This window comes from Suricata suricatta, chromosome 2 (genome assembly GCF_006229205.1).
Source record: "Suricata suricatta isolate VVHF042 chromosome 2, meerkat_22Aug2017_6uvM2_HiC, whole genome shotgun sequence".
NCBI lineage: Eukaryota > Metazoa > Chordata > Mammalia > Carnivora > Herpestidae > Suricata > Suricata suricatta.
In genome coordinates this window covers 166,420,984-166,431,222 of record NC_043701.1, presented here as the reverse complement: position 1 = coordinate 166,431,222, position 10,239 = coordinate 166,420,984, and the positions used below count along the sequence as shown (strand labels likewise).

The window sequence follows — 10,239 nt, the reverse complement described above, 5'->3', positions numbered from 1 at the left end:
TAGCTGCATGGGTATATTTAGTTTGTGACAATTCATCAAACTGTACATTGATTTTGACTTTTTTATATGCATATACAAAATATGTGTATATTATACTTATATTAAAACATAACACATATTGAAGTACTTCAATAAAAGGTTAAACATAAATAAAAAATAACATTAAACATATTAAATAAAGTTATAAATGTTAGTCACTATATAAATGCTCATAGAATCTCAATGGCTTAATATAATAGCATTTTATTTCTTAGTCATATTTCTGAGACTGTTTCCATCAGGGAGTCCTCCTAAGTAGGTCTTCTCTAAGCACTGACTGAAAGATCCAGGCAGCTTCCATCTTTGGGCATAGCCATCCTTAACACTGGTTATCTGTGGAAAAGGGGCATACAGGAAAATTATAAATGGGTGCAGTTTTAGGGGTCAGCCTCGGGAATAGTGAGTATCACTTTCTCTAATATTCTATTTGATAAAAGTGATCAAATGACCTCACCTAGAGGCAAGAAAATTTAGTCTTTCATTTTTTTTCCATTAGGGAAATAATGCAGTTTGATAATTATATAACATTATATTGTCTTGCAAAGACTCTATTTTTAAAAAATCTCATGCAATCCATTTGGAAGAAATAAGATTGTCATTTGAAACATGAATGGACAAATGATTGAGCCATTTGAGAAGACTTCATGGAGAAAGGAGTTCTCCAGTTGTGCCCTGATGGATGAGGGTAATATTGAATAGGTGGAGAGATAGGGGACACATTGGTCCTGGAGATCTTTCTCATCACTGATGTACTGACACAAAGACCAGAACTGAGGCATCGCTACTATATAGCAATTGTCATGTGTATCCTTCATTTTCCAGAGGACCCTTTAGAATGAAAATTACATTTAGAAATTGGCAGTTGAAATTTGTGGTTGCCTCCACTGTACCAAGGGGCCAGCCTAATCATTTTTTTTTTCTCATCAGGAGTGTAATTATCTTTTGTTTGACATCGCTTCAAAGAAGTGGTTTTACTGATCTGATTGATGAGCATTTTTTTCATGTATCTCCCTCTACCCAAGATACTTTCTGACAACTTCAGCATGTCTTAGGTTCTTTCAGTCTATTTTGTATATATTATAGTCTTGCCTTCTCTACTAGACTTACTTAACTTTTGAAAACAGATATTCTCATCCCTCAACACGAAACACAGTATGAGAGGTATAATAGTTGTAAAAAACTAAGACAATTTCATTCCTTGATTCATTGGGTCTTGAAAAATATTTGGCATGATAGGTTTTTTTCCCTTTAATATTGCTTCCCATATTTTTACATAAGAAAAACAAAATGCCAGTATCATGAATTTAAATCTTCAAATCCTTTTTCTCTCTGCAGCTAGTCAGAGAGCAAGAGGCTAGGTCACAGTAGTTTCTATCATGAAGCTATGCTGTTTCCTTGTCTTGTGAGGAGAGATACAGAGATGAATTTTATGAAATGATGGATGCTTCTTACCCTGCCTTTTCATACAGCCAAGAGTAATCCACAGAATGTTGAATACTTTATGTTCCAATACATTATTCATTTAATGCTCTACCATATTTACAGATTGGGGTCATGTGTGCTTGTATGTGCATTCACGATTAGCTTCAAGCTCCAGTGCTATCACTTCAGATAATTTGGTGCAACTGTAATTGTTTCCTGACATCTCCTTTGCCAACTGGGAATCTTAGATGAGCAAAAAAAAAAAAAAAAGCAATAAAATGTCACATAAAATCCAATACATATCTAATTGATGTGCCTCCAAGAAGTCTCTCTCAATAAAGAATCTCTAGTCCATGTTAAACTGGCATCTTAAGTTAACTGATGATTCTGTTATAGATCAACTGAATGGGAGAAAAAATAGACCAAATTAAATTATTTTTTAATATGAAACATATTCCCTCTAAGAATGTAATTTGGTTTTCATTTCCATTATCTTCAAATTACTGTGTCATTAGGCATCTTGGCAAGAACAATAACAAATGTTGAAGGGGAGTGTTTTTTTTGCTAAGCCTCTCTGGTACCTTGCTAGAGTTCTTGAGTGCTGGGGCCAGCTTCTGAGAATCTATAGTATCAATCAGGTAATTCCATAATGAAGGGCACAGTATTCATAATTAAAGGTCAGGCCCTTCCATGTTTAGGATCAAGGACCAGAAAATGCAAGGAAGCATTAAAGTGTTACATGGGAACATTCTTAACATTCCAAACAACAAAAAGGTGGGTTGCTGTCCTGACCTGAGCAGGTGGAACCATTGAGAAGCTTAACAAGTTCCATGGAAGCTTTAAACGTTGAAGGTGTCTCAGCTTCCAGTTTGCTAAGTACTGGAAGTTCTTCGGGAAATGTTCCCTGGAAAACACACTGCTCTTCTTATCCTTCCTTATTGCATCAGAAATTAATTTACCAGCTAAGTTAGCACTTGAAAACGATGCCTTAAATGTTGTGAGACTTTCCAAGACCCTCAGCAGTGCTGAGCCTCAATACTTTGGTGTTGCAATCTCTCTCCTGATGCATTTTAAGAAAGCTTGCTCATCTCAGCATTGTCCTTGCCAGAAGTCTGTCACTTTCACTTTCTAGCAGGTCTTCCAAGTTGCTGGCAATCATTCCATTAATTTCAGAATGTGGATTACTAAGTATATCCATTAGTTTGGGATCCACACCCCTCTATGGGCCAGTCCAGCATTGACTAAAGAATGAATTGGCTGGCTCCAAAATCAAGGTCAACAGTAACACAGGTATTGACACAGACATGAGGATTAGAAAGATGTGGAAGATAAAGATGATGATGAAGAAGAGAGCTAAAATAATTCCTAAGGTTGAAAAACTGAGTTGAGAAAATGACATATTCTAGGACCAGGAAAAAACAAGACAGCCTGGAATTTAGGCATTAGGAAAATATAAAAGTATTGAGATTTACCAAAGAATGTTCTATCACTAGCAATGGTGAAAATGAGGAAGAAGATGTTGATTATAATTAACATTTGTTGAGTGGCTATCATATAGAAGTCACAGTTTTACATTGCTTGATATATATTTTCTAATTTAGTTTTATAAACATGGGGTAGGTGTTACAATCTTATACATTTTACATATGACAAAACTAAAGATCAAGGAGATGCAGTAACTTGCCTAATGTGATGCAGTCAATTAAGTGCTCAGGTAAGCCTTAAACTCCATTCTGTTTGATAATAGAGGTGGTGCTTTCATCTTTTATCACTTGTTTTCAGTATTGTAGAAAATGTTTATGTCCCCAAGATTTCCTCTACCAGTTCTGTGGGTATGTCCTGAATTTCTGTGAGCTTCTCCTAAGGGTTTGCACCTGCTAACTGTTTAGAGCCCTACCATTGGCTTTCTGGAACTACTTTAATCGAGCAAACCAGAAGTCAGAGATGCCTGGAGTTTTATTCCAGTTGGAGACTTGTAGGGACACTCCTGAGGGAGAATGAACGCTCAGTTCTCTTGCTTTGAGATGAGCCAAACTCTGTGATGTAATTGTGCTGCAGAGCCCCTGCTGTATCAGGCCGAAGGGAGTATGATGCCCAAAATTCTATCCTGCTTGGCTTCTTCCCCTTCTTTCCCCATTTCTATCACTTTCCTCCCAGTTTCTCCTGGGAACAGCTCTTAATATATCACTTGCAAATCATATCTTCTTGCCTGCTTCCTGGGGAGGGGGAGTCTGAACCAAGACAATTATGATTTCGTCCCATTCTAAATTTGACTCCACAAATGAACCAACTTAAAAACATTTTTTTAAATGTTTATTTTTGAGAGAGAGACAGAGACAGAGACAGAGAGTGAGAGGAAGAGAAGCAGAGAGAGGGAGACACAGAATCCAAAGCAGGCTCCAGGCTCTGAGCTGTCAGCACAGAGCCTGATGCGAGGCTCAAACTCATAAACCACAAGATCGTTGCCTGAGCTGAAGCTGGACCACATCTAACTGACTGAGCCACTCAGGCATCCCAAAAATGAGCTAACTTTGATGAAAGGCAATATGATATAATAGTTGAACACAGATAATGAAGAAACTATAGAGATTGTTCAACATGTAGATTTGACCTCTCAGTTACTCTCATTTCATTTATTCAAACATTCATTCAACAAAAATATATATTGTACTGTGTACTAGGACCAATATTGATGTGTATACAACCCTTATTATGGATAGGAAAATATGTATATACTTTTTGGTGTATACACTCAGGGCATTCAGAAGGAATAGAAATTCTGATAAAATTCAGTCCTTCACCACTGTGTGCGTCATTTCAGTTTCCACAATATGATTTCTTCTTGATCTGAATTTATTATGGTTTTGAATATTTTTCATGGCTGAGTAGTGTATGGAGCAGCAAAGCCTGAGGGTAAGGTTGGCTCAAACTAGAAATCTTCACTCACCACAGGATGAATAAATGTCTTGCATACAGTATGATAAAACTACCTTCTTGCAGTTTTTGGAGATTGGTCTTGGAGGGGAAGATGAGTCATAGAAATAAAAGGATTCATGAAAGAAAATGTTGTTAGTAATATGATTAATTATGGAAGGGAGATACTGCCCTGGCTGCAAGTTACTTCTTTACTCCATATTTTTTTATTTGATTTTTGATTTTTAATTTTGAAAGGGAGTTGAGAGGGGTACTGTGTGGCTCAGTTGGTTAAGCCTCTGGCTTCAGCTCAGGTCATGATCTCATGGTTCATGGGTTCGAGCCTCATGTTGGGCTCTGTGCTGACAGCTAGCTCAGAGCCTGGAGCCTGCTTCAGATTCTGTATCTCCCTCTCTGTCTGACCCTCCCATGCTCACACTCTTGCTCTCTGTCTTTCAAAAATAAATAAAAAACATAAAAAAAGAAAGATGAGTAAACTCAGAATTTTGAACGTAGGTTTCTCAATGTTAGAAGCCAAAGGTCTGTGGGATATAGATTTTGCTCCCAAGTAGGTCTGCCTCTCGCTTACTTCACTTTTTTCCTACTTCCCTCACTTTATCCTTTATGTAAGAGCTCTCACTAGGTTTTGAGAATGTTCCATCTGTAACAAAATCTCTCTCTTGTCATTGTCAAACCTCAAGCCTATATCTGCTATTCTGATACACACCTTTTAGCTGCATTTCCCTTTATTTCTTAGTGACATTTGCTCTTTTCTTTTTTAGTGTCATTTACACTTTACCTTTCTTTCTGAAATTAACAATGTTGTGTCAAGTTGCATACCTTTGGTCAAAGGCTATTTCAAAATATACAAGACAAATATATAAGTACAGGGTAGTCTGTAGATTGATTCAAAGAGAGCATTTCTGAGTTCAAATATATGTTTTGATATTAGAATCATCAAGGAAAGAACCCAAATCATCAGCACCAATTTTATTTAATGTTTAATTATTATAATAAATCTAGTGTTAAAATAAAACTATTGAAGAAAGAGATTCAAATTTGTATGCATGTCATACATCTTTTGCAGAATCCATCTTGAATGGATACATTCAGAAATAATAAAGAAATTATCTAGCATGTATTCAGAAAAAAAAGGTAATATAAAGGAGGGAAGAACTATTATCTCCATAGGCTGCAGAGTCAGATTCACTGGGCTAGAGGAACCAGATGGGGTTGCTCAGTTTTTAGGGTGGGCTGGAAAGCCGAGTTAGTCAGAGATTTTGAGTCAGGAGGGAAGTCAGAGGAAAAGAGTCTATGTCATGGATTTTAGAGGAAACTTTGCATAAGGACTTTATAGACATTTTCTGAGTACTTTTAAAACAAGCTTTAGAAGTCCTTCACAGACCTCCTGAATCACACTCTTTGGCAGTAGGGCCAAGCACTGCTGGTTACAAGGGTTTAAAAGACATCTTCAGGGTCTTCTTTCTCTCCTACAAGGTTGCTCACTGCTAAAACTATTAACATCATTTTTGCGTTAACTCCATTGTCAGTCAGGATTTTCCTCTTGGTCACATTTGGCCGCTAGTCATTCCTGGGCTACATTTTATTTGGTTGACTTGGAGACTGAAATGTGTCCCTACTCCATTAACAGTGCTGAAAAGGTCCTAGAATTAAACATTATCATCTCTGATTGGTTTGATTGGGTCACATGCTCATTCCTGTGTCAGTTACTGTTGCCATGGTAACATGAGACTTTAACTGACTAGGTGTAGATTATATGGCCCCCAGGTTGCTGAAATGGAGTTTATACCATTGAGCCACATAAATCGGAAGAGTAGGGGAAGGGACATGTTATCAGAAATTGGGTATGGAAGCTAGGTCTTGGGCACAGAGAGGGACTAGAAACAAGTGGCTGTTACAATTGTCTAGTCAAGAGACAATGAGAGACTAGACCAACAAGAGCTAACCTGAGATGAAATGGATATAATAATAGTGAAGAAGTATTTTAGTGGTGTAATTGAAATACTTTTTAATACTTGGTTCATTAGATTCAGAAACATCAAAGAAAGATCATTTTTAGCTGTAGCTTTCATATTTGAAAGTTCAATATTTGACCTTAGATGTAGCTGGATTACATTTTTTATATGATGTTGTACAGGGATTTTTCTGTCTATATCTTGGCTTGATTTCCTTTGAGATGATTTCCTTGTCATTATGCTGTCTATCAGGCAGCAAGATGGCATCAAGCCAGCCTGGCTTACAAGACCTTTAAAACTCATCATTCCAGTGTAAGAGTTCAAATACTTCTCCCTTGATATCCATATCAATGCCAATACAAGATTATGATTGGCCTTCATTTTATGGGCTGAACTGTTTCCCTTTAGAATTCATATGTTGAAGCCCTAACCCTTAGTGCCTCAGAATAACAGTCTGTTAAAGAGGTAATTAAGATGAAATGAGGACATATATATGGGCCAGTGTTAGGGTTCTATATGCAGAAAGACTTAGTTTAAGAAATTGGCTCATGTGATTATGAATGCTTAGGGAGCACAAAATCTAGTGGGGAAGACTGGCTGGCTTGAGACTCAGGAATGAGTAGCAGTTTGGGTTCAAAGGCAGAATGCTGGCAGACCGGGATAAGCCAGCGTTACAGGTGAAGTCTGAAGGCAGTCTGCTGGCTGAATCCCCTATTGCTTGGGCAGGGTCAGCCTTTTGTTCTTTGTAGGCTTTCAACTGATTAGATGAGGCTCACCCACATGATGGACGGTCAATCTGCTTTACTCAAAGTTATAGATTTAAATGTAAAGCTCATTCAAAAATATACTCATAAAAATTTCTGGTTAATATTTGACCAAATATCTGGGCACTGTGACCCAGCCAAATTGACACATATAATTAACCATCACAGGGGGCTAATCCAATCTGAATGGTGTTCTTATAAGAAGAGTAAATTTGAATATACAAGGAGATATCAGAGATGTACATGCAGAAGAAAGACTATGTAAGGGCATAGTCATCACCAATGGGAGATATTCTAGATAGATAGACAGACAGGTGTACACACACACACACACACACACACACACACACACACACACCGTGGGGCAGCAGATGATGTTTTTTTCCTAAAACATTGGCTATGAGCCCTAAGACTGGGATTTTCAGGTCCTCAGGTAGAACCATAGCAATCTCACAGGTTCATTTGGGTTATACTCAAGCTTAATGGCTGTACGCTCATTGCTAACTTCTCTGTACTCACATTTTAAAAAGGGAGGTTATTTATTTATTTATTTATTTAATGTTTATTTTTTGAGAGAGAAAGAGGGAGAGGCAGAGAGAGAGACGGAGACACAATCTGAAGCAAGTTCTAGGCTCTGAAATCTCAGCACAGAGCCTGATGCACTCAAACTCATGAACCATGAGATCATGACCTAAGCCAAAGTCGGACAATTAACTGACTGAGCCACCCAGGTGCCCTGAAAAAGGGAGGCTTTTTTTTGGTGTAGTTGCTACTATTTAATTTGGAGCACTCCTGTTGAGAGGAACTTCATACATGTCACCTCAGAGGTGGTTTTCCATCTTCATATCCTACGAACGTATAGGCGCTGTCATTCATGACCAAGCCCTGGTCCAAATATAGGTGATCAAAGTTGTAGAGATAATTTTATTTACTCAGAACATGAAGCATATAACATAGAAAATATCCAGGAAGTAGGGTTAGTGTTACTTTTCTAAGGCTACAAGATTTCTTCCCTCATGGAACCAACACTGAATAGCTCAGAATTTATTTTTGATGATTGATCATTACAATGGTAATGATGGTAATGATGGTGATGATGAAGGTGGTGATGATGATGGTGGTGGTGGTGGTGATGCTAGTGTGATATTTACTGCTAAAATTTCTCTTTAAGCCAGGTGGCTCTGCCTTGAGTGTTTTATCTTATTTACTCATTTAATTAGAAAGTAGCCTACCAAGAATGTATCAAACCAATTTGATAGACATGGAAAATGAGGACAGTTTAAATAGGTTGCTTAAGTCTTCAAATTTAGTAAGTATTGAGGAAGGCAAAATAGTACTGTAATCAAAAGTCTAGGTCTAAGAGTGCTCTAACTATAGTGAATAGAATCAATGGACCTTGATAATTTCTTTGGTGTTTTCCCCAAAAGTACTTCAGAACTTCCCCAGGTACCATTTTTAGTAGGCATACTATTGTGAATACAAAAAAGGATGACACCCTTCAGGGAGAGGGAGCTGGCCTGAATCCCAGAGCTGAAGGCTATGATTCTAAAACTCTCCTGCTTCTGAGGTTTTGCTGAGTGGCTTTCACCATTCACTTAAAATGAAAAATTGCAAAGTCAGACTATAATAACCACTAACTTAACTATAAGGGTGATGATTTTGGGATTTCTCTTCTCTAAATAAAAGTGCTATCTATTTCTCACTTCTGCAGGCAAAGTGTGTTAGAACTTTTCCCCACTTCCTTACTCAGCCCTTCATATTGCTCATTTTGATGACACTGCATGCGTGTTTATGAGAAGCTATAGGTTTCTTTAACTTTAAAATTTTTATTCACAAAGGGGACACATTTGAGAAATAGCTCTCTTCAGGTGAAAGTTTCCTCCAACATGTATTTCCAAAAGTATTAAAATCACGATCTCTGTCACTTCTTATGTCATAGCTAGGCTTAATCACCCAACTATAAATTTCATTCCTTCACATTATTATAGATTGCATGTCAGTATGAGATATAGCTATAAGGTGCCATCCAATAAATCTGATAAAAATGGAGAAGTTTCTCTCATTATGCTACCACTGAAAATTTTGGTTGATTGACATGACTTGTTCTCAGAAGTGTAGAGAGAAGAGTTCAAGTTCTCATATATTAATAAGTAATAACATATTACATATCAATAATTATAAATATTTCTACACAACAAAACTAGAATACCTTGTGTGCTGTAGCTACATCAATCACTAAACTTGACCGTATTCTTGAATATTTGTTGAATAAATAAATAAGGAAGGGAGGAGGCTTCCAGAGGCATCTGAGAGGTTCTTGGTCATTGACTTCATTTTTGGTCATTGCATTTTTTTTTTTTTTTTTGGTACAGCCTTTAGGGTAGACACTCCAGTTCCTGTTGTTTCATTGCCTCCACCTGCTGGTTTGGGCCAGGGTCTTCTTCCTGAATCTCTGTGGAACTCAAACAGTTAACATAAATTCTCTTATCTCCAAGTTCCTAATGTAACCATGGTAACCATGGAGGGTTTCTATATTTGTTGCTCTGTTGGTTACCACAGGACTTAGATGGGAAGTAAATTTTTACTGGTCCTACCTACTCACCAAACACCCAAATATGTCTGGGCCTCAGCAATAAAAGGGACACTTACAGATGAACAACCTAAGAGTAGGAAAACTTGTGGGGCTTGTGCAAATGAACTATTCTCTATACACCAAGTTCAATCCTTAAGAACATAAAGGTTTTTCTTCTGCTTCCTATTATGTGGCTCTAATGGGCTAGGCTGGTTTAGAATTTTGGCATAGGCCATCAATCTTTGATGCGAAATTAAAAGCTATAAAAGGATCAAATGCAAGGATCATCAGGGGAAAAATTATACTTTTCCCCAAAGTCTCAGATTTAAGTTGCATAGTCTCCATTTCTATTTCAGCAACAAAGGCAAGTTTAGAAACAAACAAATACATACATTTATTTAAGATATTGGGGCGCCTGGGTGGCTCAGTTGGTTAAGCGTCCGACTTCGGCTCAGGTCATGATCTCACGGTACGTGGGTTTGAGCCCCGCGTTGGGTTCTGTGCTGACAGCTCAGAGCCTGGAGCCTGTTTCAGATTCTGTGTCTCCCTCTCT

At 37.6% G+C, this 10,239-nt stretch overlaps 1 long non-coding RNA gene across 1 annotated transcript; it reads right to left on the bottom strand.

Annotated features, from left to right (window-relative positions):
* Positions 1–227: 227 nt before the first annotated feature.
* On the bottom strand, positions 228–9,600 carry LOC115273648. The gene is made up of 2 exons (XR_003900885.1): positions 9,324–9,600; positions 228–372 (listed from the first exon to the last, which is right to left on the bottom strand). It is a non-coding gene; the product is annotated as an uncharacterized LOC115273648 (long non-coding RNA).
* Positions 9,601–10,239: the final 639 nt, after the last annotated feature.